We start from the raw sequence: 22,809 nt of genomic DNA on the forward strand, positions 1-22,809 counted from the left end.
AGAAAGTAGTTATTTCATATTACAAAGGGTCACTGTGCTACTTTTACTAATAAGGACTTGTGTCTGTTTCAGGGACAAGCTGGTCCTTGGGGGTTGAGGCTAGCTCTTTGGGTGCTAAATGCCCAATTAACCTCATGTGGCCCAGGCACATTTTCGCAAGTTTGAGTGATTCCCGAATGGCTAAAGGTAATTAAGGAATTTAGCGGGATGGCACGCTCACCCCGCTGTCAAAAGGTGCTCGGTTCACCCGATGCTAATCGTTGAGCTCAGTTTTATTTTAAATAGAACACAAAAGATGCTGTGGCCTCTTTGTGTGTTACACGATTATTATTGGAAGTGAAACACTATCATATCCTTTATTCCAATGAATGTACATGCCTAGCTTGAAATGCAACTTTTGAACCTGGCAGCAAACGCCAAACCAGGTTTAAAATCCTAATGCTGCTTTGAAAGACTTATTTTAAAGCTGAACCCTTATTTGGACCCTGACACTGTCTAGAGAACCAAACCCAGGCTTAAAATCAAATCTTTGTTTAATTTGAAACCCAAATTATTTGAAATATCAAACTTGACCTGAAATCCCAAAGCTGCCTTGAAACAATACCACTCACTTAAAACCTAGATTGAAAACCCTACACTGGTTTGAAGCCTAATTTGAACTGTGAAATTGTGAGATTTGAAATCATCCTGTTAAACATTCACGCTATTTTGTAAAACCAAATTGGAAACATTAACCCTGGCTAGTATTGCTACATCGATGTGATGTTCGACGTCAAGTGCACGCAAAAAGCGGTAACTTTCCAGTTGGCAATCTTCGCAGAGGCCAGCCTGGCATCAGACCCCCCTTGGGAGCGCACGCGGTTTTGCCATCTGCCGCCAAAATTGAGCAGGTTTAATGTGAGCCTCTCGCTGTTGGCACCAACAGGCAGGAAACAGCACCACTGCCAGTCATTGAAATAATAAAATAAAACAATGCTGACAAGGCTGCCTGTGCTCAACGTGAAATGGCCAATGTTAAATTTTTCTGATATGAAATTAGAAGTCTAATTTAACCAACTACTTCTTTAAACTAAGAATGTATTTTCCTTGGGTCATCAAAATGTTTTATTCATAAAACCCTTAACATGTCTTGAAACTTCATTTGAAAAACCTAACCATAGATTGAAGCCCTGGTTTACCACCCTCGTTCCAAAGCCAAGCTCAAATGTCGAAATTTAAAATAACCCTTTTACGAAACTCTAATTTTGAACCATTGACGTGTCTTGAAATCTAATTTGAAACCCAGCGACCCTTTTGTACCATATTGTTCCCGAACACTGCATGTCCATTGAGATCTAAATCAATGTCTCATCGTTCATTTCTATCATCTCCATTGATCAGCTCTTATTTTTCATGCTCCACTCTCCCCTTAAATCCCCTTTCAATGCGTTTTGATGTGACTCTTCACTCGTGTAAGTAAGAGTGAACCACCCCAGGGGGGCTTCCATCAAAGTGGCTGCCAGGGAGACAAAGAAGCAAGGCAGCCCCCTATGCTGGCTCCAAATGCCCTCAAAAAGGGACTTAACTGGCAATGCCACCTTTGATCAGTCCACCATGACTTTATTTCCTGCAGCACTGCGCCACTGTCAGGAATGACTGAGTGATACTATAGCTTCTCTGCAATGTGGCTTAGAAAGCAACTTGAAATTTTTAAGAGCAATCCAACCCTTGACTTGTGTAAAAATCTCCCTAATTGCCATCATCTGCAGGAGTTGTCTAAACTTTAGTCAACATTAAACGGGTTGCCTTTAAAGGAGTTTTTGCACCAGCTGTCAATCTTCACTGAGCATGCTTTCTCCCTACAGGGACAATTTAAATTTATGATGAAGCATACCAAAGTTGACGTCTCTGTGGGGGGCGTTCGGAGGCTGTTGGAAGGAGGGTCCTCATGTATTCACGTAGAGTGGGACTTAGTTTTTTTGATATGGCAAGGTCGAGCAGTGATGGAGGCCGCCTGCTGCCCGGGCGCAAGGACGAGGGCGGCTTTGCCGGGCTGAGCCGGTCAAAAAGCCCAGGCGCCGACACAACTCTCCCGCTTCATTCCTGACCGGCAACTCGTGAGCTCTCTTTAAAGGATGGGTCAGGCGAAAGGATGCGAATGCTTGTGTGTGTGTCCCTCCCCTCCATCTGGTGCCGGACGCCGCTGTCAGGATGTCAGCCGGCACACCCATAATGAAGGGTGTCATCAAGGTTACCGCAGCCTGGAACGCTGCCTGCCTCCTGCTTCTAGCTCCCGTTTCGCATCCCAGTATCCACTTTTGCTGATCTCGTTTGACACAAACATCTATTTGCTAAGTGGGTTGTTGATATTCCTATAATATTGTCTAGAAGTCAATACGTCCACAGGGAACGTAATGGACCAGGGGTTTGCCTCTAACTGTAAAGTCTCAAGTTTCATCTTGGCATTATTCACCCATATTTTGGACTCTCTTATAAATTCAAATGAGAAATTTATTTAATCAATTTCCTATACTGCTTATTGGCATGTTTTGGGTGAGCTCGCGCAACCTTTCACATAAATGAAGTTGAAGCTATGAAGTTAGGGTCAGTGAAATGTTTTGGGAATGTGGGAGAAAGCTAAGAGCTAAACTCTAGTGACAGTACCGTACTTTCCGGACTATAAGGCGCCCCTAAAAACCTAAAAAAAATTCAAAAGCCGACAGTGCGCCTTAAAGTGGGCCCTTCATTGAAGGTGCACCTTATAGTCTCGTGCGCCTTATAGTCCGTAAAATACGGTAATTGTTTTTCATCAACGAGCATTCCCATCATTATTTTCAGGCCACCCAAGACCAAGCAGACTGATCACCCGTCGACAAAGGACTAAATGAGCTCCAAGAAAGTAACACATATTTTCAGCACAATTAAGTCAAAGCGGTAGTCACTATAATTGATGCCAAATCTTCTCCTCCAACACCATTTCCCTAAGCCGAAAGCTCTCATCTTGGCTCTTCTTGTCGCCGAGATCTCCCAGATGACACCCGGCCAGTTGGCTTCCAGTTTGCAGCCTCGCCGATTGCCCAGCTTGGCTGGGGCTTACGCTACTCTGATCTCCAGCCACGAAAGTCAGCAGTCAAGAGTCTTGTTCCCACTACCTCTCAGGTGAGTCCAAAAAAAGTTGTTCTATTCCGTGATTTCCCTTGTGGGGTCATTGCGTTATAGATGTCAACCACCTCGGTCCTGGACAATCTTTCTTCCTTGGTCCCAAAGTCGTTAAACACAATCAGAAGCTTTCTCTTTTTCACAGCGCAGTGTCTTTCCAGTCCTAATATTGACTTCCTCTGCGGCCAAAGCTTCATTGGAAAAGTCTTGCTTGCTGCATGGATCTCCAGAGCTCTCTTCCTCAATGCTGCCAGGTATGAGCTCACTCATTTGGAAGATTGGCACTATCCTGCTCAGTGAGACATTTTTGCTAAACTTCAGTTAGAAAAGTCAAAAGGGGTATTTGCGTTTGGATGAAAAGCAAAAAATACGTGACTTCAACATTATGCAAGCAATATTTTGATTTACTCCTACTTCCTGTAATTCTTCGAATATCCCTGTTCTGATAAAAAATATCCGAATAAGATGAGATTCAGTGAGGACCCGAGGTCTATTTTCTTCCCCTTGTGATAAGTAAAAAAAAGTGTACCTCGATACAAATTTGTCCATGAACTACATGTTTACCTGAATGCATCATTCAGCACAAGTGTTAGATTACCTCGGGCGAACAAAATCTAACCTCATGGTATATTTCAGCTTGGAGAGAAGACGTCACCCTTTCCCTTCTCACCAAACACATTTTCTAACATGTATTCTGTTGTGGGGATGACGGCTGCCATGGTGTTAGTAGGGATTATCAGAAATAGCACTATTGTGAGAGCGAGAGTGGTGTTGATTCCAAGCGCTAGACAATCGTTTTTTTTTTCTCTCCTCGACCTTGTCAAGCAGCGAAGGAAATAGACTTGTGCTGAGCTCTTAAAGAGTCATTACTGTCATACGCAAATATCTGGCACATGGAGCTTGATTTTAGAGGAAGGCATGCCTCCACAATCTTAGGAGAATTGTGGACCTGCATGGTTATGCAAGAGGATGGGTCCATGTGCTGCATACATTGTGTTGTGTATCAAGTGCCGCAACCACCAATATGATCTCATACACCCAAAATCAACTGGGATAGGTTCCAGACAACCCGAGACCCTAATGACAACGAATGTGATTGAAAATGGATGAATATTCCTATCGATAAAATTAATTGACCTTCAAGATGCTACCGTATAACGTAAACAATGCACATTTCTATAGGTTCTGTACGGACACGGCGGTCGACGTTCATTGATGTTTGGACCTTGTCCTATTGAGCTTTAACAATTAACTGACACTCCATTCTATGAATATCCTTTCCTCCATTTTGGTACATAAACAAGGTCAATAGGTCTATTCGGAAGTTAGGTGACCTGGAAATTATCAGAGGTGCCTTGAGATACAAGTTTGAGTTGTTCTTTGAGCATGCTTGCAGCTCAAAACACTCATGTCTCAAACTGTTTTCTCATTTCAGTGAATAGAAATGCCAATTATCCAATGTGGCCCCCACCCCCAAAAATTACGGACAATATGGAGTGCTCAATCAGCCTACCTTTTTTTTTTGGCACGGGGAGAACATGCAAACTCCACACAGGGAGGGCCGGAATCGAACCCGCACCCTCCTAACGGTGAGGCAGACGTGCTAACCCCACCGTGCCACCTTAAAAAACTATAAAAAACTGAAATACTTAAACTACTTTAATTCAAGTAAAAGAATGATACAGTTATTTGACCGGGGTTAACAAATATTTGAACATATATCAAGGCTCCAAACTTAAAATTATTGAGATGTAGCTCAGCCTTCTTCCCTCCCACTCCAAAAAAAAAACAGATTAGCATGAGCTGGAGGAGCAAGATATTAATGGAGGAGCGAGAGCTTTGTGGCAGCTAAATCCGTGGCCTAATGGACTGTATTGACCGCATTAATAAAATAGGATGTCTTTCTAATGTCCTCGCCTAAGTGCATTAGCTTTTGCCTTGACGATGCTACTGTTTGTTTCCCTGAATAGCCGCCAGAAAGAGTCCAAGAATCCACTTATTGCTAACTCTCATAAAAAGTGAAGCCTTGTACATTTTTTAATTTTCAGTATTGTGGGGGTGCTCTCTTCTAGAAACATCCCAATCACTTTTATAAAATAATAATAATCATAATAATCATAATAATCATAATAATCATAATATACACCTAAGCGGCTATGAAAGTCCTTCGCAGGTCGGACTAAAATGGGGTACTGGCAAGTAGGAATACTAGCAAATTGGGGTACTGGCACATGAGAAGGTTTTAATACCAAAATAATTATCTAGTATATAATTATTATTTTTTTTGCCTAGCCTGACGTTTAATAAACTTTTGTAAAAGTATAAGAGATGGGCAGCTTGGACCCCTGACCACACTTTTTGTCATTGACAAATTCCATCATTTATTTAATTATTTTCTGGGAAATACATATCACCTCTTCTTGGCAGGCAAAAAAAACTAAAACATTCTAGATGCTTGTACATTCATTGCTGGTGAGAGTCCTCCGAATTCTCCAATCTTAGAGCCAGTTACATTTCTGATAAAATGCTTTCTATTACTAACACTTTAGGTCATAGGAGTGAAGGTAATTTTTTTTTGTACCCAAAGATTTCCTGCCTACATCGTAGTTACTACTATTGTCAATGATGGTAAAGGTGCTCAAAGGATAGTAGCCAACTCACAGAAAAAAAGGAATAAAGTAAAAAACTATTTCTTGGGGGCCAGAATTAAATTTTGGTTTCATTGTTGTTCAAAGAGTAAAGCCTGTTTTTATTTCGTAAGCTGTAAGATTTTTGCAGTCTTAAAGATAAAAGCATAGTGCACAGCTTAGAATGGTTGTGTTGTACTGTTATTTATTGAATGTTCACACTCTCTTATGGTGCACACAATCTTGGTTAGAGGGAGTGAATGTATTTCAAATATGTATTTTATTGATGCACTTATAAACAATACACAATAATTACGGCACATCAGGATGTGATTCTTACAGCAATGATATTTAGAAGAAAATATCAGGCGTCAATGATTCATCGCATCATCAGTATGCATCAATTTGAAGTTGGTGTCATGACGTTAATTGTGATTTGTGCCATATTTGCATTTTATCTTTGAGAGAAAAGCAATAGACCTTTTCACCACCAAGTTACAAGTAATCCCAGGTGGCTATACTGTAAATCACTGATGTCAAACCCAAGGCCCGGGGGCCAGATACGGCCCGCCACATCATTTTATTTGGCCCGCTGCTGCTGTTATTATCTAAGGTTAAACCAACTACAGTGGAACTCTGTTGCTAACCAAAACAGCATCCCAGAAGCTATGTTCTATCATAGCTGATTTTATACTGTGTGGCATTGAATGAAGCACAAACTGTGTCCTAGCGCGGTGGTGGTGTTCAGCTGCATTCTTTCTGCTAACATTTAAATCAACATAAATATGGTGTCAAATTTGTGGTCCCCTGACTTTTCATTTTTAATCTGCAAGGGTCTTTACCCTCAAGCTACCATCATGAAGTTGATGGTTTCTGCTGCAGTAATTAAAGATTATCGTTGCAGAGGAAAAGCACATCATTACTACACTAATGGATAAATAAACATTGAAAAGCCCCACAACAAATAGTGCACAGTTTTAGGAGTACCAGGCATCAACTAAAAGTTGTGGGGAAGTTCTTTAAAAATGCAATGTCATATTTCATCATAGGTTTACTGTACAACATTTCACAAGCTAAATTCTTCTACATATTTGCAAATACCAGCAGTCCGATACGGCATTATAGGTCGTTCTCCTTTAGATCACGTCCAAATTGCCTTTTTTCCTCGAGCCATGCAAGGGATTATCGTATTCAAAGGAAGAATGCTTGTTTAGTTTTAATATTTGCAATTAGCAGGGATTTTTCATAGAATGTTATCATGATATACTCAAGGGCAAAGCAGGGTACTATAAAAGAGGTTTTGGATTTGTGGAGCATGTTGCTAATCTTTCCATAACTGCCAGTGATTCATGTATGAGACTGTATCACAAATGATATAAGTAATATGCTGTAGCAATTGCTTTAGATGAGCTTTTAACAGTGGAACGGTCCAACAATGAAGCCTTGAAGAGATCGACCTGCTTTTAATGCCCTGCCGCGTGCCATCTCATAATTCAGCCGTGACCGTGTCTTACCTCTCGGCTGGTCTGAGAATACCGTGACCTTCCGTTGCAAAGCCCCACCCCAACACACACACACTCACACACCTATGCATCGAGATCATTGGCACATCTTAGGGATTTGTCCGAGGATTGGTCGTAGGGAAGGCATCAGGGAGGCAGCCTGCTTAATGCTAGAACTGGAGCAATGTTTAAAAGAGCCCAAGGGGCTTGACAGCAAAGGCCTTTTCTCTCAATTAGATTGATTCTAAAGCCGGTGGGCTTAACCTCCACAGAAACACAATTTGCCTTCTTTGGCCGAGGATGTCTGAGGCAATCTGACACAACACGCTTTCGGACGGTTCTATTTTGCATGCGGAGACCACACATGTATTTGCATGAGGAAAGTAAAACAATTGATGCATTTATTTATAAGCATAAACCCCGTGGGGTAAACCAGCTCATTTTTTTGGGACTTCTAAGCATGACAATGAACAAAAGCAAATCAGCATTCAGCAAATAAAATAGACAGCCAAGGACAAAACCTTTCTGTGAAAAAGATGGTAGCGTACAGAGCAAAACAATCTTCAGTCCAAATACGCCTGGACTGCATTAACAAATGTGTGAATGCATGTGTGTGTGTGTGTGTGAAACAGTTTTTAGGCTATGTTTTATGGATGGAATGAGCGTGTTGTTGATGTCAATATCCCCCCCCCCCCCCCAAAATTGTGATCCATTACTGAGAAACATTTTTTCTGACTCCATAATGTATTTAAAAATGGAATGCTTCACACACCACAGTACATACAACATTTTCGTAAGCCAACCTATAAGGAAACTTACTATACTTCATTTCTTCATACTTCAAACGTCAGCATTATGCAGCAGCCTCCAAACACAAAGCAGCAGTTTCTGCCTCCAAACATAAAGAAACATTATTCAGCCAGTTCTACTAAACACATTTTCAAAAATACATTCCTGTTTATATTGGTGAGTTTGTTTTACTTTTTCCTTATTTACGTTGTTTTTTATATGTTGCATGTTAAATTCAGACCCCCCCCCCCTCGAGTCATTATTTTTAACAATTAATGAAAATGAAAAAAATTCTCTCTCTCTCTTTCCTCTCTCTCTCTCTCTCTCTCTCTCTCTCTCTCTCTCTCTCTCTCTCTCTCATCACCCAGTCCTACCGCAACGTCACTATTAATTGGTGATAGTTTGTTTCATTTAGCACTAAATTCAGTTTTAATGTCCAGAAACACAGTCATTAAAACCCCTGACAACAGCTGACAACATTGTAATCATTTATTTTAAAAAAAAAAATATATTTTTTGTTTTCTTCACAGACTGGTTCACTACACTGTAAGAAATGTTTGATGCGACTATGAGCAGACTCAATTGCTGGGCCAGTGAGTCTGGATCTCCAGGGTACTGTTTTTACTCAAGAATGTTTTTCTTGTTTCCATGGAAACTGTAATACTATCATTTTAATAACTTTGATTTTAGAGCCCATTTGCGTTTTAACGCTCTCTGTAAACAGTCTGTTTTTTTTTAAAGGTCTAATGTAATATCCATCCACTAAATCTCACCCAAAGATTCTTTTTATTTTTCCCAAAAATCCAGTCTGCATTGCTAAGAACATGGTCTCCTGCAGCTCAAACTAAAATGTCACTGAAAGAATTTCCTCAGAGCCTTGTCTTATCAAGAGACAGGTTGGCACTAATTTCTCATCCCTTAAAGCCATAATTTCCAAGTTAGTCTAATAGAGGGGAAAAACACGGATGATAAATCTTACAATCTGTCAAAAGGGCAGACAAATAAAGCCCCGGGATGTGTAAAATGAAGACAATCAAAGCTCTAACGATACCTTGATGTCACAATTGGCGTTTTGAAAGGTGACGGGTCTGCTTAGTATACAGAGCAAGTCGGATTTTTCCCCTCGGTGATGCAGGCAGAGTGGAGTGTTGTCGTGTGAAAGCAACTGATGTGCCTTGATCGCCATCATCCCATCTCATAATCATGTCAAACTCACACTAACGGCTTTCTTAAAAGGAGTCTCGAGAAGAAAGTGGACAGAACTCCCTGGACATCTCTTATCTGTCATTACCAATTTGCAAGTCCAAACAAGCAGCTACTCAATCAGAATGCAAATGCCAGTCATGTTTTTGTACTTAAACTCAAGAGACAAAGTTGAAGCATTCTTTGAACTTGGAACAAAAACACTAAAAGTGTACCATCAAATCTCAGGTCACCTTTCAATCAGCTATCACCCAAGGCAGGAGTATCAAACTTTTTCCTTCGAAGGATACACATACAAAAACTGAAGAGTGCAAGGGCCGTGTTGATATTCTTTAATGTTATCAGTTTTAAATAATATTATGAAATCACATATTAATTTAGTGGTATGAAGTGGTGGACGATGGCAAATTTGCGATTCACTATTTTTGTCTCCTTTGGGGATCGCTAGAGGATGGCAGCAAGACATGCTCTGTACGATGAGGCTCGACCCAATTAGAGATTACTAGACCTATGATCATATATTTTTAAAAAAGTAACTTGATTTCATATTTTTTTGCATATTGCTGACATTGATAGTGTTTCTTTTAATGAATGAACATTGATTAATGACCCTTGAATTCCGTACACGCTACAATACCATGACAAAGGCGACCAAATGTTCAACATTCATAATAAAAAGTGTCATTGTTTAAATATCAAAAAACAATCATAGTCTTAAGAAAATCAATTGACAATCACAATATCAAACCACCCACGAGGAATTCATTTGGAAACGGGAGAACCGTTTGCAACTATGAAGGAGCTGTGAATGGCTTACTAATAGACTTGGTCTCCTTAAAATGCGTCTAATTAACAGAATTTACACTTCTTGTGACGTGCCGTTCAGGCAGTAATTGCTACATCCATTATTGCTGCTATGAGCTGACAAGGTGCATATTTCTGATGGAAATAAAATCAATGTTGCAAGGTCTGTTCACGGTTAGAGTCTGGACTGAGCATTGTTTGCAAAGGCAGAACCAGCTTCAATAGTAATTACCTTTTACTGACAATTTATAACTTTTTCAGAATGTTTTGCATGATAGTAGAAAGAAGGGGGATTTCTTAGAGGAGGATGAATTGTGAATGACGATGAAATTGGGAGAATATTTCGGAACAATATTGGGAGTTCAATTCGCTATTAAAGCTAAAAGCTACTTTATTTGGTGCAAAGAGGCACACAGCAAATCTCATTTTGAGCCACTCACCGTTTTAGGAAAAAGACAAAAAGTACCTCACATTAGACTTACTTCCGTCTTTTTTCTGGCAGTTATAGATTTTTTTTTTTCATTTTATCGCTGTACTGAACAGAGCTCCTGGAATCATCATCCAGAAACTAATTTGCAGACTACGTGCTAGATTGAGAGTACGTTATGGTCCTTGTGCTTGTATTCGGTTCCTCGGCTTGTCCTGGGGACTTGCCTGGCTTGAGGGCAAGATGGCTGAGCTCCTTGCTGTGCCGGTGTGAGGTCGGCTTTGTGATCTTGGCCCAATGCAACCACTTTGACTTGTGGAAGGGGATGTACGGCACTATATGGAGAATAAATTAGTCAACAGGTACTGCTCAAATTCTTGTCTTTATGTTCCTTGCTGGTTTTGCTTGACACACCCTTTCTGGATGTGATGTGAAAAATTCAAAAGGCTCGGTTTCATCATTGTTTTTGTTGGTTTCTGTTGTTGAGTTCAGAGATGACAGGAAGCCACATTCACACACACAGGGTAATAAAACTTGTATGGTGCAAGACAATACATGCATGTTTTATCTTTATTGATTTGTTCAAGCCACATACCACATACAGTCGCGCCTGGAGAAAAGTGGAAAGAAGAACTTGCTCATAACTCAAAACTCAGAATACGAATTAGGGCTGCACAATATGTTGAAAAACTGTAGACTCGTGCAGTAAACATCTTGCAAAAACACACAATATTTTTGTCTGGAATTGTATGCTTTTATCTGAACTGGACAAGATAGACGTCAACAATAGTTGAACATTGTTCAGGTTAATTCACGTTAATTAGCTAGGAATACATTGAGCTTGCTTATATTTTCAGGAGGACAAGAAATAATTCTTTCATAAATTTATTTTTCATAGATACATGATACATTTCGCAATTATATAAATATCGCAATATTCATCAACCACATCAACAATATCGTGCAGCCTAGATAAATCTAGCACTGTGCAAAAAGTACAGATTTTATTTTATTTTTTTAAATTGTACAACAATTATCTGAATCCTCTTGAGATCGTTGTTGACGAGGTCTATCCAAGCTTGGAGTCTTTCTCGCTCTTTCTGTTTCTACTTTTGTAAATGTTCTAATGTCGACTCTAGTCAATTATTAATGAAGATATGAGTGTGCCGTATGAGTCCTAATCAAAATGGTCAGAAAATGGTAGCCGGGCTTATTAATGACACCTTCTTACGGGTGAATAAGTAGAAGCGGCAGGTGTATAATTGAGTAAGAGTGGGGCATGACATGCATAACAAAGAGCAGCAGTGTGAAGGTGACGTGAATACAAACTCAGCATCCTTTTTTTAGATATGAATGCATTTAATGGCGTCTCATTATATTAACTGTATGATATGTGTGAATGCATGATAAATAAATACGATTGGTACATTTTGTGCTTAACCTCTTTCTTTGCTGCATCACAGTCTCTTTGCTGTACATTTGTTCACTTTTGTGAATGACCTTGGTGTATTTGACATTGATGACTCTCCCCCCCCCCCCCCCCCCCCCATTGTCTGAACCTCTGCGCTATCGCTATCTATAAATAGATAGCGGCTTAAATAGGATTTTCTCCTCGGGGGTGACAATAATCCACTTTGTAACGTCAGCTAACATGACAGGCAAATTTCTCAATTTCCCCTAAGTGACAGTCAATACTTTGCCTAGGTTAGCTTTTTGGAAAGCATTAAGATCTTATCAGTACTTAAAGATTTTCATGACGCCTCTTCTTGAAAAGCCTAAATAATTTGTGTTTTTTCTTTTTATCATGTGCAATTATGTTTAAAATTTCACACGACTGCAAAGAGCAATTGTTTGTGCTCGGACAGCATTAGCAAAATGTAGAACTAGTGTGATATTCACTGTATGGTAATTTACTCATTTAAAATAGTTTGTGTCATTACTGTTAACAACTTTGACTTCCTCTTCTTAGCATACAAGCATTTTTAATATAGTAGCCTAATATATTTGGTAATACCGGAAGGTTGGCTGCCAGATTCCCACTCTCCATTATTTTTATTATTATTACAGTATTAATGAATCAAGGCTGAGTTTGAGCAGCAGGTTAAGTCTAGCTGTAAATTTTTTGGCTTGTTAAAATGTGTATTGCCCAAGCTAGTATAGATGAAATAAAAAATATATATATATCGTAAAGGCAGTTTTTAAATCAACACCAAGGACAAATGAAGCCATCTATGATTAAAAGTAAAATTAGATTTGCTGACCTGTTTAACTCGGCAATGGCAACATTCTGCATTTTAAAGAGATTTTATGTAATCATGTTAGTGCGCAAATACATCTGTAAACAGATTTCTTTTTTTTTTTCTTCATTTTTGCACAGGCAAACAAGCATACACAATTGTTTTGCAGCTAAAAGTCAGATTCGCATAGAAAAGGATCATGATCGAATAGAAAAACAATTGCTTTTCCATTTTGTTGACCTTGGTTAAATATTTTTTCTTGGCAAAAGTCTGCCTAGTTTCTCTGAACAGTAATCTTGTCAGCATATTTTACTATTAGCATAGAATCGTTTTTATTTCTTTTTGTTTTTAATCACTTTCAATATTTCTAAAAATGTTATTTTTAACCAGATGACTTGTTTGGTGTTCTACAAAACTAAAAGTTAGTAACGCAAGTAAGTAAAGTACAGCACTTACAATCAATCAATTTAATTTTTTATTCTCGCTGCCTCATCCCAGAGTAGTGCCTTAACACCAGCCGGCAGTGACATACTGAAGCGAGCATAGAGGAGAAAAACACACCATCCATCATAAACGCTCCAGGCAAGGAAGCCGACCTCACCGTCGCATTCATCTCTCGCTCTCGCATTATCCCCCTTCTGCCCCTTCCTTCATCCATCCTTTCTTTCAAGCATTTTTTTGTTGTACCTTTCCCTTGGCTCGACCCCTGTCAAATCCGTGAACTGTAACCTTAATCCAATCTTTCCATGAATCCGTCTCCCCATCTGTCCGTCTACTTCCTATGTCACTTAACTGTATCCTCAGAAAATTAAAAAAAGAGCAAGGTGATGCTCCACGATGAAGATCAAGAGCACTTTTTAGACTAGCCTTGAAAGCAATTAACTTACTCCCAGTTACGTCAAATCCCAACTTTTAGGGCAGTCAATAATGGCTCCAAATGGACAAAAAAAAGAAAGAAATGGGAGTGCTTTCTTGTTTTTTCAAACCTCGGACATCTTTAATAAGCAAATTATAAAATTGATGTTAGGTCACGGCAAATTTCTTCACTAGGAGTGAAACTGTGGCTGTTTATACGCCAAACAAACACTGTCAAATCAATATTTTTAGCTAGGAGTATTTTTTCCACTGTCTGGGTTATGATACATAAGATGTGAATGTAATCACAAATGGACTTTTGTGTAATTTTTACAATCCACTTATTTGAAAGTGTCCCTTAAAATGAGGTACTGGAAGGAAAATAAAATAATGTACGAGTAAGGGCAAAAGATAGCGTGGCCGCTCCATCGGCGGCTTCTGAAATAATGACTCTGGGAAAATCACTGCCCCTTTTTCCCCAGCAGTGAACAGTTTAATCACATTTTTCATATCATGGGGGTAAGTATTAGAAGGAGGACGCACAGCGAGAGGAAAATGTCTCAAGGACAAAAGCCTGATGCATGCTTTGCACTGTGATGACTGGAGATAGGACCTATCTCCTGGATATCTTTTATTGCTTTTATATTTGCCCCGGTCCTTGGGATCCTTATGAATTGAAATTTGTTGCTTTGGAGCACATTTGCACCGACATTGAAGAAAAGAAGCGACTGACACAGAAAAGATGCTGCGACCGTTGCTCTCTAAAGGCTTCTCATGGCCATCAAGGCTGCCACTGATGTAATTGTTCCCGGCCAAAACGCTTCCATTATGTTCAATATAATGCCAGCCGATTCAATAAATGCCTCGTCTTTATAGATAAGTATTTTCACTTTCAATTGAATAGGTCTGAATTTTATATTTTGGAGACTGAAGTTGTTTTTCTTATAGGCTTTACTAATATACAAAGGATGAATAATATCAATACCATCCAGTGTAATAATAATGAATTTTGTGTACTTGAAGTCTCTACATAGCAGCAAACCTAAACCTAATTTATATTATAGCGTTATCTATCAATTAAACCGATATGGAATTGAGGTGCGAACTTTTGTTGAAGTTTTGTAAATTGTCCACCTTTTTTCCAGCATCTGTACTGCATACAAATGGCAACGACACAGAATGACAACTTGTAGACCACAAGTGTCAAAGTTCAGTCCTTGAGGCCCACTGATTGGCCTCTTTTAGGTTCAAAATTCTGCCATTGCCCTGAGGTCACTGTATTTTGATGCAAATTTGAGTTAAAACTAGCAAAATAAATAGCTACAAAACCTAATGTGCTCAACATTTTAATTTATGTATATACACAGCACTGTAGAAATAAATACTTTTTTTTACACTAACATTCAGGGATACATAATGGATAAAATGGATTAAAATTTCCTAGTCACCCGTGTTGTTTATGGCAGTCAAGATGTAGGTGTGTTTAGATATTCTGCCTGTTTTATCTATTAAACCTGCATGCGTTTTCAGAACCGTGTTAATATACCAGATTCTTATTTATTTGTTTATATTTTCCTTCGAATTCCATTTCCCATGATACTAGCTGCTGGGTATGCATACATCCTGTTTCCCAACACCCACCTGTGACAACCTGATTTACACTTTAATAAAGATGCTGCATATTGTGCTCAGAATATGCACTGGTTTCATTTTCATTTTACTGAGTGATTGACATGTATGGCATGAAATTTTTAGACGTAACCATGGTTTCCCCGCATCTTTGGCGCATTCAGATAATGAATCTTTCTGTCTCTCTGTCTTTGTTTTTCTGTCATGTCTTTGCCAAATACTCACCTACATTTCATTCATTTACCCTAAATAGAACCTTTATATATGTATTCTGGAGATGAATTCTAAATTATAATTGACTTCTCCTTTAAATGTTGACAATTTTACAGTTGATCTGTCGACGACACCCCCGCCCCCCCCCCCCCAAACACACACACACACATGTACAGCATGTGATTCTAATTTTGAAGTAGTACAGAGTGCCAGGAAATTGCTTTATTATTATATTATATTATATTATATTATATTATATTATATTATATTATATTATATTATATTATATTATATTATATTATATTATATTATATTATATTATATTATATTATATTATATTATATTATATTATATTATATTATATTATATTATATTATATTATATTATATTATATTATATTATATTATATTATATTATATTATATTATATTATATTATATTATATTATATTATATTATATTATATTATATTATACAGGCTTTATATGATATTAAATTATATAAATATACATATATAACAATATGTGTGTAATATTTTTAAAATAATGTTTAGACAGTGGTTTAAAGTTCATGTATAGGTACTATATATAGTATTGGTATGTATTTGATTTTGTTTTTCATTTCTCAAATCAATGTTCATGTAGTAAATTGACCAAGGTCATAATAACGCCAGCATGCCATAACAATATGACATTATTATTCCGTTGAACTGCGAGCGGAGGTGATATGCTGTCACGCTGACAAAAATCATTTCCCTCTGAGGTAATGATGAGGATGGCAAAGCCTTTCAAAATGACGACACCTACTCCCCCCAATCCGGGCAGCTTCTTCAACTTCCTGCAGTAGAATGCACAGCAGTTTGTATTTGCACAAATGATTTAGCGTGTCTACTTATTCGGCCGGTGCATGCTTTACGACTCTGCCGGGCTCATAATTCAAGAGAAGTATAATTATATGCTTTGTTACGCAATCCACAAGCCACGGCATAAAGTAGAACAATGATCACAGCAGGAGGACATAGCTGTTTACAAGGAGGAAAGGTGAGCTCAGTGTAATGAGCACTTCACTTACTGATGAACTTATTCAGTGAAAAAATTCACAAGATTTGTTTCATGAAATGGCTCATTATTTTTTTCCCATTAGAATCTGTAACTAAACCTGCTTGTAAATTTTTACCTCTTTGAAAGTGGTTGTCTGCAAGAATATTTTACTTGCAAGGGTGCATCCATTTAATAATCTATTTTTATTTCCAATATAATATGTAGATAAATAATCTATGCAATTCCCATTCAGTGTGATTTTCAATTAATTCTGTTGGAGAATCCGTTGTATATTATTAAACTTTTCAACAGTATTTTATTCAACGATAAAAAAAAATTTTGTTAAAATGCACTGTTCCAAATTTTTATACACAGCAATGTTCTGTTGTAAAGAACTGAAAATAGTCATTTGTTAAATTTGCAGCATTAAGAGGCTGCTAAAATCCAACACTATTTCAATCATTACAACATTACAGTCTCTTATTTGATTGCAGCTTTGCAATTCTTGCATTCATTGTGGGATTTTGGACAGCTTCTGCATGAATGTCACTTTCTTTCTTTCTCAATTATCTAAAATGGTGCATTGTGATGTATAAAAATAACTTTACTTCACAAATATTCTACCGTCGATGGAAGGGAGAAACTCATGGTGTGGCCCCTATGCTGCCTTGACCTCATCAGAAACTTTGATTCATCCTCAAATAAGGATCTATGAGTGTGGGAGGAAGTTCAGATACAAACAAGACCAAATTTGAAAGGATGTGACCTATTAGGTATCATTATGAAGAAATCATTGAGAATGTGTCCTTCTAAAGATGTGCCATTTGAGTTGTGTCAAAAAGACATCTGAAGAATATTGTCTACTTGAGCCTTTCATATTCAGTTATGAAAATGCATTTTTCTTTAGACTTGTATTTGCAACTTTGGGAAGAGGTGTACTTCACGTGTCTTCTTAAGTGTACTTGAGAGGATGTAGCCCAAAATATGTATGTTGTTGCAAGAAAATGTCCTTCAGAGCATGGTCTTCTTTAGATATGTATTTTTGAAGATCTGCTCTTGAGAGGATATAGCGGAAAAAGCGTACTTGTTATGATGTGTACTTGTTTGGATGTGTACTTAAGATGTCTATCTTTGAGGTTTACTTGAGATGACGTAACAGCGAGCACGAGTCGTAACTTGCATCTTCAGTGTCGCACACTTAACGACATTGACATTTAAAAAAGGACACCGCAGATATATTTTTGTCAATGTCGATGCAATACTGTTAATGTTATTTTTAAATGGTAATGTAATTTAAACCAATTCAGTCATTAATTTGTAAAAAAAAAAAAATACCGCCCAGGTGTCTGAACGGACAAAAAAAAAAAAAATTCTGCAAAATTGCGACAGAAGCAGAAGCACTGTATTAAAACAATACGATTAATTGTTTTAAAATAATACATTAATTAAAATTGAGATTAGGATTGGCCCTCGAATATTTATAAATATCTAATTTTCCCAAAAGCACATGTCTCTAACAGCCTCTTGATCTTCTTACCAAAGAAGTGGCTACTGCCTTTACCTGTATAAAAGAACGCCATTCGTCACCACTCTCCTATCTCAGCCGGACTGTGAATCGATTGCGAATCGATGCTCTGCGGGTAATTTGACAAGTGCTTTCGTCTGGAAGCGGCCCAGCCTTCTGCTTTGTGTCGTCATTACTGATTAAGTCGATGCCCCAAGAAGCTGACCCACAGTGGAAGGATTCAATGACAACCTGAACTACAGACAATTCTCCTATTATCTCCTAATCTCTTCTCTGTTTTACCACTAGTCGATGTCCCTGATTCATCATTTTCCCTGCTTCAGCTCCCTGGGCCTTATATTTTCATTTGAAATGTCAGATTTCATGAATTCAGGGCAATCAGGTTACAAAGATGTGTGTTGACATGAGAAGTATAATATGAATAACTTGGATTACAATATTCCAGCCACAATTTAACTTTGTTAAATGCTGTACTTAAAATAATTACTGTATTTCACCAGACTGCTAATACACATTCGATTATAAATTTTGTCTTTGACTCATGACTCAACCTTAGCCATAGATTTTGCTTTTCTTTGTTGTCTGAGTGACTATAACTCATAGGAGCATAGCTTCCGTCTGCATTGCAGTAATACGTCACAAGCGTAGGCTATGCCCCTTCCATTCTCCACAGCAACTAGTTTATTATTCTTTGCATGTCCTTAGAGGAAAAACACTTCTGCCTCCTCCAAGGTCAGAGCTGAAAACTTGGGGTGACCAAGCATTTGTATTACTGTTTCTACATTTCAAAACAAAGGTTATCCTTGCTTCTCTTTGCTTGTCGTGGCCTTTTCTTGATCTTGTGGATTTGTAAAGAACAAGTCTTTTAAAAGGTCCTCGCCTTTGAATGAGTGAATATTTTTGCAAACTTTTGGAGTTTTGGTTATTTTGGAGTCATAGATGTTCATAATAATAAGCAAGGAATGCATGATAATGCACGATTAAGTCATTCTATGTATGTAAGTTTATTTTTTTTTAATCAACTAATACAATATCTCCAGTCAGAAATCCCACCAAAATTGTGTAACTATTCAATAATGTGTGATCAAATTTGGGTACCGTATTTTCTGCACTATAAAGTGCACCTAAAAACCTCCAATTTTCTCAAAGCCGACAGTGCGCCTTATAATCAGGTGCGCCTTATATATGGACCAATATTGAGCCACTACAGCAGGCGTGTCCAAAGTCTGGCCCGGGGGCCAAACTTTGTCCATATATAAGACATATGTCTTATATATGGACAAAGTTTTAAAATGGGCCATTCATTGAGGGTGCGCCTTATAATCCGGTGCGCCTTATATATGGACAACGTTTTAAAATGGGCCATTCATTGAAGGTGCGCCTTATAATCCGGTGCGCCTTATAGTGCGGACAATACGGTACTTTAAGTAAGTCAAATAATCAATGAAGTAACTAAATTACTTTTTCAATTTGACTGTGGCAACACGTGGAAATATCAAACATTACAGCTTTGCTCATATCTGCATATCACATTGACACCCTCCAAGCAATTTAAGTTTGGTCCATAAATTAAGTAGAACTTCTCGTCGGGGCATTCCTCGTCCATTTGTCAGTCCATGTTGAGTCTGTCAGAGCATTTTGTCTCCTGCTCGACTGACTCTTTGTGTGTGTGTCTGCCTGCATGACACAGTCTGTCAGTCGGTCACTTGCCTTAATGGTGGCCCCTGTCGGATAAGCCCCAGTGTACGTTGTCCGGCTTCTTTCCCATCTGTCAGCTCTGTCCGATTGACTCCAATCTCCTTATGAGCGTAACAAGAGCATCTGATGATAATGGGGCTCCCAAGTGTGCTGTTAATGCAAATAATGCAGGCAGAAGAAGAAAGTCATATTCTATGCACAGTTACTTCAATAATTAAAGAACATAATGGCTCAGCAGATATGCACCTTTATCAGAAATAGATCTGTAGTAGCAACCTGTCAAGTCATCATGCGCTCAATCCTATACACAATTAGGGCACATATGCATATTATTGGCCGAATTCTCTCTCAAGTATCTCATTTCCTGAATACATAGACATCCTTTTCAAATACATTTATGGAAGGTCAAAGAAAGGTCATAGTGTTGAACATACTAAATCCGAGTTTAGACAACAACGAGGAGGAAAGGCATTCCAATCAGAAATTGTGTAAATTCATCCAGTGAAGTCTATCTTTGAACTAATTTATATGAGCGAAAGGTTTTTTATCAAATACTTATTAGATGTTTATCCTTTCTGTACTTTGCTCTGATAGATTTTCATTTGAATCAGGAAATCACAAACAATGAATGCAGACTTCACACAATCTGAGACACAAGCAGCCCCATATGCTTGCGCACAGTTGGACGTGTGATCCACATAAAAAAAAAAAAAGAAGAAGCGGATGAAGCATATGTGATCAACACAAGTTGAGTCACGATTCCTTTGGGCCACGGATCTAGCTGGCAGGCAACACAATGCAACGTGTCAGAAGAGAAGCTGTTTAATTATGGCAGGTAGCCTTTGTCTGGCATTAAAGTGTGCTGTGTTCTATTTGTAAGGGTTAGCATTGCTACAGGTATGACTGATGATTACTAGCTGGTGGCCAAGCGACAACAATGCACCACTGATTGTAAGTCTTGAATGAAACTGCTGATGCCAATCAGCTTATGAATGTGCTCGACCTATCTGGCATTCAGCGTTTAAAGGATCGCTATGATCATATCACATATATGAAGCCTCCGGCCGGCTATAAATGAGTCCGATATGGATCCAACTCAAAGCCAGCAGTAAAGTGACTTGAATCTGCATTCAAACAAAGGAACAAGTGCGGATGTTACAAATTACAGCTTGTGTCAATTGCTGTAATGTTTATCATTTTAATAGGCTTTGGATTTCAATTGTTCAAACATATTTTTTGTCAGATAGAGAGAAGCAAATTCTCTTGGAGAACGGACCTGTTTTGGTCAGCAAAATTTAGTCCGATTTTTTTTATGACCAGATTATTTTTAGACCCTCACACCAGGAAGATGTGACTGCTCTGATAAAGGCTACAATCACAGCCAGATTTTTTTCTCTTGTATTTTTTTGGCAATTACTTTATATATGATGTCGGGACTGTACATTTTTCTTTTTTCGATGGGGGAATCAGCAAGAAGAGAACATATTTTTGTCAAAATTAAAAAAAATCATTAAGTTGCTCTTGAGGACATAGGATGGTGTCACATAAGAATATACAACGTTTTTGTAAAAGGCCACTCGTAGTTGCGTTATTTTTTGGAACAATATAATAATGATGGCATTATCAACCCAGTTAAAATGGATATATGACGTCTATAGCTGTCAATGGCAGTGAATGAGTTAAGAAGTGGATTAGATCATTTCAACCCCCACGGAAGGCCCATTTCCAAAATTCAACGCACACCATTGGAATTCTTACTACAGTATTTGTCTGTCCACTTTTTTACATGGAGGCGCTCATCTTCACTCGCTTGTGTTTGACGATAATAAAATGATTGAAAATCTCATTAAGAGACTGACGTTGACTTCATTACAGGGTTTTTGTTAAGCTATATTATCAAAAATGTGCCAATCGAGACCACTTGAAGCTTCTACTTGCATCATCCACATGATCAATTCTAAACCCCGAACGGCAGACAAATCGTTGGAGTGAACGCCAAGCTAATTTCGAGGTCGGCGTTGTTTATTCTAATTTTCAACACGCTTTAACTCTCGCCCAATAGCACCCACACGCTAAGAAAATGAGATGTCAATGAAAGACACTTTCAGTGTGATTTATGGCTTCTTTGGATAGTTGCCTTGGCGATAGGTGTAGACAACCACCGTGCTTAACAAGTCCCCATCAGGGGCAGCGTGAGGGTGTCTCTAAACCGCGCATACACACTCCAAAGCAGGACCATCACCACGCCATCTGTCGTCACTCCACAGGAACATAACCAGCACCATTTATTGCACATATGATTACTGCTTGGCATCCTTTTTTTTTTTGTGCTCTTCCTCGCTCTCGAGTAAGCCATCTGCTCAGGAAAGGTGAGAAGGGATTTGTGAAACGAAAGAGCATATTGATTCTCTGCTTTAACATACGCCCATCCTTTCTTAGCATTCGGCGGTGCATGAATTGCAAACGTGCTAATTCAGAGGCCGTTATAAGCGCCATCTTAACTCGTTATGATCAACAGTGATACTGTTTGTACTCCCTCTGGGAGAAATAATCATCGTAAGCATCTGGAGTCTGTTTTACAAATATAAAGTCACTCTTAAATATGCAAGTTTATATAAGATGCAGTCGTTTGTAATATTTTGCTCATGCAAATTTACGTAATAACATTTAAAAACATGATGATCATGAAATGTGATGAATTATTCAGTTTTAATTTTCTTAATTGTTAAATCATCTACATCCATACCATCAGTCTTAATACTTACAATAATTATAGTGATAATTACAACAACAAAAATAATTTCATAACCCAAGTATGTTTTCTGGGGGAATTTTTTACAACAATAACAACAATATCAGTAATAAAATATTGTAAAATCAAATGTTATTTTAATTAATATACACTGTAAGTCGTACACTGTAACTGCAATCATAGTTTTGGAAAAATAAACAAAATTACATCCAAACATAATATTGATTGAGGCATAATCAGGCTTGTGGTTGAAATAGCTGCAATGACTGTAGTCAACTAGTGTTAAAATTCGTTCTTGTTCTTAATTCCGAGATTTTTGTGCTACTCATCACTTTATGGAATTAGTTACTGTAAATTAAACTCCCTGACTTT

This window comes from Syngnathus typhle, linkage group LG12 (assembly GCF_033458585.1).
Source record: "Syngnathus typhle isolate RoL2023-S1 ecotype Sweden linkage group LG12, RoL_Styp_1.0, whole genome shotgun sequence".
Classification (NCBI taxonomy): Eukaryota; Metazoa; Chordata; class Actinopteri; order Syngnathiformes; family Syngnathidae; genus Syngnathus; species Syngnathus typhle.